Consider the following 7,314-nt stretch of genomic DNA (forward strand, 5'->3'; position numbering starts at 1 on the left):
CTCATTTCCACACCGAGGACGTCATCAGAGGCGGAGCTTCACGCAGATCGTGGGAAAATAACGCAACATCGGCGAAGAAAAAGAAGCTTGCCTACTGTGAATATGCGAATTGAATGTGTAAGTGGTGGTCTCATCTCACTGAGTGAAATTAATCTGGAGTTGTCAATGAAATAAGAATATAATGCTGTGACGGTTTTTAATTTTGTATGATTGCGCCATGACGAAGAGAAGCAGTTCACTGTTTACATCCAGTGATAGTAAGTTAGCGGGGTTTTCCAATGATGAGCAGAGCAAGGGAAGTATCAAACTGAACCAAACAAGAGTAACAAACATGGAAAAATGGCTAAGAAAAATGTCCAGGAATTAAAACAGGTATGGGCAATAATTAAAGAACTACAAGAATGAACCTCAGAACAGGAGAGGGAGATAAAAGAGCTGAGAAAAAGGTTACAAAGCATCTGCTCATGCAGTATTGACCAGGAGAGAAAGGTGTCTGAATTAAAAGTGGGTAATGAAACAGCCGCAAGTGAAATAAAACAGCTTAAATGGGAAAATAAGAGGCTGGAGGAGGAAAGGGACAAGATGAAATGCAAACTTGATGAGCATGAATCTAAAACTAAGATGCACAAGGAACATATCCAGGAAATCCAAGCACACCATAAGAGGTGGAAAAAAACTCTACAGGAAGATAAAATAAGACTTAAATAGATCTTAGAAAAGGGAAAACCAGGAAATGGTGGAGAAGGAAGAAGTGGTGAAGGTACTAAAAAGTAAAGAATTACTTTTCAGAGATGCAGCAAAGAAAAAATGCGTGATTACCTCAGGTTTGAAAGAAAAACCGATGTCAGTGACGTCTGAGGGAGAAAAGGAAGAGCTGAGAAAGGCGAAGGAAATAGTGTCAATAGTTATGAAAGGAAAGGAGGAAGCTCAAGAGTTGATTGAAGAAATGTTTAGGCTGGGAAAATATGTGGAAGGAGAGAGTTACATGTAGAAAGAAAGAGAGAGGTGAAAAGATTAGTAAAAGAGAGTAAGAAGAGAGTGGATAAGGAATTTGGAAGGAATTTGAGTGTAAAGTGGAGGGACTGTAAGAAAATGTTCTGGAAAGAGGTGAAAAGAGTAAGACAGGGTGGAAGTGAAGTTAGCAGGGGAGTGAAAGATAAAAATGGTAGATTACTAGTGGAGAAGGGAGAAAAAGTGAGCAGATGGAGAGAACAATTTAATGATTTGTTGAATGTAGAGGATGGAAGTAATGCGAGTATAAGTAGCTGGGGAATGGCTGGGAGAAGGAGGGAGGTGAGAAGACATGAAGAAATCAGTAGGATAGAAGTTGTGGAAGCAGTGAAGAAAATTAAATCGGGGAAAGCCCCAGGAGTTGATGGATTGTGTGGTGAAATGCTGAAGCATGGGGGAGAGATAGTAGTTGAATGGATGTGGAAGATGTGCAGATTGGCCTGGGAGGAAGGTAGAGTCCTGGAGGATTGGAAGTCAGGTATAATTATTCCCTTGTACAAAGGAAAAGGGGAAAAAGAAGTGTGTGGTAATCATAGGGGCATTTATCTTCTTAGTATAATAGGAAAAGTGTATGGTAGGATACTTATTGACAGAGTTAGAGAAAGAACAGAGAAAATAGTTGGAGAAGAACAGGGAGGTTTAGCAAGGGAAGAGGTTGTGTAGATCAGATATTTATTCTCAGATCTTTAGTGGAAAAGTTTCTAGAGAAGGGAAAGAAGTTGTATGTGGCTTTCATGGATTTGGAGAAAGCATATGACAGGGTGGATAGACAAGGATTGTGGAAAGTGTTAAGAATATATGGAGTAGATGGGAAATTGTTGAATGCTGTATATGTACGATGGTGCGAAGGCTGCAGTGCGTGTGGATGGTGAACTAAGTGAATTTTTCTCTTTAAAAGTTGGGTTGAAACAGGGATGTGTCATGTCTCCATGGTTGTTCAATCTGTACATGGATGGGGTAATAAAAGAGGTACAAGGTAGGGTAGTGGATGTTGGAGTGGCCCTGGTGAGAGAGGATAGTGTTTGGAAACTCCCTGTACTGTTGTTTGCAGATGATACTGTGTTGTTGAGTGAAGACGAAGGAGAGTTGCAAGGCTTGGTGGATGAGTTTGGGAGAGTGTGTAAGAAACGGAATCTAAAGGTGAATGTAGGGAAGAGTAAAGTGATGGTCTTTGAGAGAGGTGATATCAGTGAATGTACAGCGAGGTTGGATGGTGAGGAATTGGAAAATGTGAGTACGTTTAAGTACTTGGGTAGTGTGATGAGTTAGGATGGAGGTTTGGAGGGTGAAGTGCTTGAAAGAGTACAGCAGGGAAGAAAGGTTGCTGGTTCTTTGAAAGCAGTGATAAGAAACAGGGAAGTGAGCATGGAAGTGAAAAAGTTACTACATGACAGTATTGTGATACCAACTCTAACGTACGGAAGTGAAGCTTGGACGTTGTTGGAAGGACACAAGTCAAGAGTGGGAGCAGTGGAAATGAGTTATTTAAGAGGAGCCTGTGGAGTCACATGGAGAGACAGGCTGACGAATGAGGATATAAAGGAGCGTTGTGGTGTTGATGTGGATGTGATAGGAAGCGTTATGAGGAACACACTGAGGTGGTTTGGCCATGTGGAGAGGATGGAGGGTGAAAGACTGACGAAGAGAGTGTATGTGAGTGAGGTGGAGGGGGGAAGAGGGAGGGGGAGGCCGAGGATGAGATGCAGGGATGGGGTGGAGAGGTATATGAGAGAGGGGTGTGTGAGTTGGGAGCAGGGCAGTGAAATGGCAGGGGACAGGGCGACTTGGAGGCGATTTGTTTGTGGCCACCCCAAACGGGATTGAGGCGTCTGGCAATAGATAGATTGATAGACTTGGCAATTAGCAGATAAGGAAGGATTAAAAAAATATCTGGATAAGGAGAAATGCAAATGAGGAAGAAGGAGCTAAAATAAAGGAACCTGCTAAGGCAGCGCAGGAAAAAAATTACCAGAGAACGGAGAGGACAGAGTTATATTGGACAGTTATGGATCAGAAACTGAGGAAGTGGTACCGAAGGAAAGAGGGAGAGAGCAGGACAGAATAAAAAACAATGCAAAAAGATTGAAAGTGGCATGTGCTAATGCAGATGGTCAAATCTTGGCAAGGCTAGAAATGAACAATTTCTTGAGAGTACATGAGCCAGACATTATGTGCTTCATAGAGACCAAGCTAAGAGAGAATATTGAAATCCTAATGGGAAATGGGAGATACAAACTATGAAGAAGAGATACCAATAGAAAAGAAAAAAACAGGAGGAGGAGTGATGATAGCAGTGACAAACAGCTCAAGTGTGGACAGTGTAGAACTGGGAGAAGGTATGGCTGAAGTGATAAACATGGTATATAATAGAAACCAGACAGAAAGACATGAGACATTACAGTAGCATATGTCCCCCTCCAAGACAAAGGCATGGAATGAGGAGGAATATCAGATGTATGACATGGTTAGATACCTACTGAAAGTGATTGAGAAAAGTAACAACATAATCCTGATGGGGGAATTCAATGAGGGACTTTCAGGTGTCGTCTGCTACCTAGCTGGTGAGCCCTATTTCAGTCCACACCTAGAAAAGTAACATAACTATTATGACTATTCTATATGTCTGGATAAACTTACAAGAGTTAGCAACACTATAGACCATTAAAGTCACTAAAATACTCGTTGAAAAAAAAATATCATGCCCATGAATGAATACTTTTGACTGGCTATTATGTGTATGCGTACATTGAGCTTCCATCCGGCAATCCCTCACACACAGTCATTTCGTTGTGTTACTGACGAGTTCAGTGGAATTGGCTTTCATATCTACATTCGTATCGTCTTTTTGAGTAAGAATAGTGCTTTCTTGAAGCTTGTCATTGACTCTGTTTTCTGAAATTTAATATTTGCCAAATACCGCCACTTGACATGTTTTCATATGCCATAGGCGACCGTCCCCATGGCGGGATAAAACATAGCTCACTTTTCGCTAGCTCTCGGTGAAAGCGGATGTGTACACGGTTCATTTACTAGACCATTACGGTGATTAACCAAGGTTTTGAAGTCCAATATTTGCATGATTCGTATGATGTACCTTGATTTATACAATGAGGATACAAAAAAGACAATTACAAGTTAGCGTAGTGCTGCTAAATGAGCGTGTTACTTTCTTCACTATGAGGACGTAAATAATTTTATTCTTTATTCTGACGACTTTGTTCAGCTCAGGAAAGACTGAACTGGATGATACAGCTTCATTAACCCCTTTTAGTATGAGTATTCTAAATGGTAAATCGTTTGGCAGCAAGAATAAAACTGTATATCATCGGACTGAAAAAGTTAGACTTCTGACATCACTTTCTCTTTCAGACGCTTACCTGATCATTTGGCACACATTTTATGAATTATTTTACCATCCCTTCCAAAAATTTAAGGAACATACATGATTCTAAATGGCACGGGAGACTTGGTACAACTTCTGTCTATATTATACATGCCACCGGGAAGGCAGTTTGTTCCAGTCTGAATGTGTATTTTCTTGGGAGTATGCACTTACAGGTTAACAGGTAGCTAGGAATAAGAAATGTAGAAACTGTAGCAACTGCAAAATAATTGTGTAGTCACAATGGTAAGAGTTTATGAAAAAAGAAATGGATAAAAAGAACACTTTTATCACAGAAAACAATATTCAGCATTTATTCGGTAACAGAATGCAGTGCTGCTCTCGGGTGTCTATCCTTTCCTTTCCTCCTTCCTTCTTTCTTTCCTTCCTCTTCTGTCGTTCTTTACTTCATTCCTTCCTCGTACTTTTGTCTACGGGTGACTACATTCCCTCTTCTATCTATCTTTCCTTCATTCTTTCCTCTTCCTTCTGTCCATGGGTGACTTTACACTGAGTGACAAGCCAAATGGTTTCCTGTACACGTTAGGTAGCAGCACATTAAGAACCTGACCCTTCGCCAACCACATTCTACTTCTTCTCCAGTCATGTTTAGCCTACGTCTGTTTTTGTAAATACTCTCGGTGGCCTTTTCTCAAATCCGGGACTGTCCCTCTGGTGCGTATGCGCGAGTGTATTGGAGAAATGTTAAGAGGTAAAATTTACAAACTAATAAGTTACAGGTAAGACAATGACTGTCATGTCGAAAATCGGTGTTAAGAATGAATAATGATCAGGACTTCATGTATGTATGGGATCAGCTACAATCTCCAACAATCAATATAGCATTTATGCAAAGAGAATTGTGAAGTACTAACATTTAAGAAGCGAGTCTACCATCGTAACTCATGAAATTGCACAAATTAAAAAGATCATTCATATTGGTTATGAGTTTTCTAAGTAGTATTTTATTATTCTCAATGATATATGCCATTACTATATCTCACAGTTCGACAAGGGAGTAAAAATAATCCACAAATATTACATGTATATAACTGGGAAGGAGCGGCCTAGACCGAATTCGGTAGCAGACGACGCGCTGAAAGTTCCCCATTGCAAAGAGGTAGCTAAAATGGGAGGAGAGAGACTCAGAAAGTACTGAAGAGTTGTGGGGCAGTATACAGTAAAACCTTGATATACCAGTAACAGACTTCAATAGACCGGAATTCGCTTTTATCGGACTTAAGGAGCTTCCAGACTAAATTCCTATATATCAGGAAAAGTCCCATAAAGCCAGAAGCAGTCTGGACTGCCTGACCACTTCAGCTATGTTCACCACAATAAGGTAAATACTGTACAAGACATGTTTATCAGTGTACAGTGCAGTATTATTATATATATTATATAATTTGATTAATGTAGTGAAGTTATAACACAATACAGTACCACAATGGTAGTCAAAACAGTTTATAAACCATTCATGCTATCTGGACTGATGGCTAATATATAGGAAAAAGTCCGGATTAGCAGGGGGAAGTCCGGATGTCGCTTTTATCGGAATTTCGCATTTTTCGGAATGGTTTGGGTCCCAATTAGTCTGGTATAGTGAGGTCTTACTGTACTATTAAATGTGGCAATGGATAATTTAATGACCCAGTGGGTCAAAGAAGAGAAGATTTAGGGCAGCTGACACACCAGCAAGACAAGATTTAATTCTAACCAATAAACCTAATGGAAATGAATCTCTGAAATATCTGCATCCTATAGGAAAAATGACCATGTAGTGATACAGTTCCAAACAACAGAAGGAATTTGGGAGATGAGATGAACTACACAGGCATGGAAGACACAACTTTGGGAAAGCAAACTTTACAGGATGGAGAAAATTTTTCATAGAAGCAGATGGGGAGAATTGTGGGAAACAAGAGAGATACAGAAGTGGGATATGCTTCTAAATTCTATAATACAGGTGTAGAAAAGTAAGCTATGTTCCAAAAGTTAGTGGGAAAGAGAACTGGAGAAATGACCAGTTCAACAAATGGTGTATGACAGCAAGAAAAGAAAGGATAAGGCTTGGAACAAATGGAAAAAGAGAAGTAATGATAGAACAAAAGAAGAATACAAATGAACTACAAATGAATATACTGTACAAGAATACCTACAGAGGAAGAAACTTCGAAAAAGGTATAATGTAAGGAAGAACCTAAATTGTTTTACAGGTTTATTAATGGCAAACTGAAACAAAAGGAAGGAATCAATGAGCTGAACGTAGAAAGAAATATCTTTGAAGATGTGGCTATGCAAGCTGAAATAATGAACAAATGCTTCCAATCAGTCTTCAGCAGAGAAAGTGATTTTGTGGAGGAGGAGGGAGAGACTAGAAAAATGTTAAAAGATGTAAAGGTTGCAATGCAAGAAGTATACGGTACATATTACTCGGAAACTCGAGATGCAAGGAAGGCCCCAGGACCAGACTGGATCTCTAATTGGATACTAAAGGAATGCAGAGAACAAATGGTGGATAAGATTGACAATTTAATTGCAGGTTCTCTGGAAGAAGGGAAAGTTTCTCAGGAATGGATGAGGGCCAATGTGGTACCAATTTGTAAGGGAGGGAACAAGGAAGCACCCCTGAACTACAGACCAATGTCCCTGACCAGCATGGTTGCAAATCTGTGTGAGAATTCTGAAAGATGGATAAAATATCTGGAGGAGATGGACATTTTGGCAGAAAGTCGGTTTGGATTCAGAAGTGGAAGGTCGTGTGTTTCCAACTTGTTGAGGTTCTACTCAAGGGCGACAGTCATGCTACAGGAGAGAGATGCTTGGCTGGATTGTGCATATTTAGATTTGGAGATGGGAGCGCCCATCATCCACTCATTAAATGTAGGGATCCCTTATGGTCTCTACATTGAGTGGCAAGC

Source organism: Coenobita brevimanus, chromosome 76 (assembly GCF_032717465.1).
Source record: "Coenobita brevimanus isolate Jiangsu-jjx chromosome 76, ASM3271746v2, whole genome shotgun sequence".
Taxonomy (NCBI): domain Eukaryota; kingdom Metazoa; phylum Arthropoda; class Malacostraca; order Decapoda; family Coenobitidae; genus Coenobita; species Coenobita brevimanus.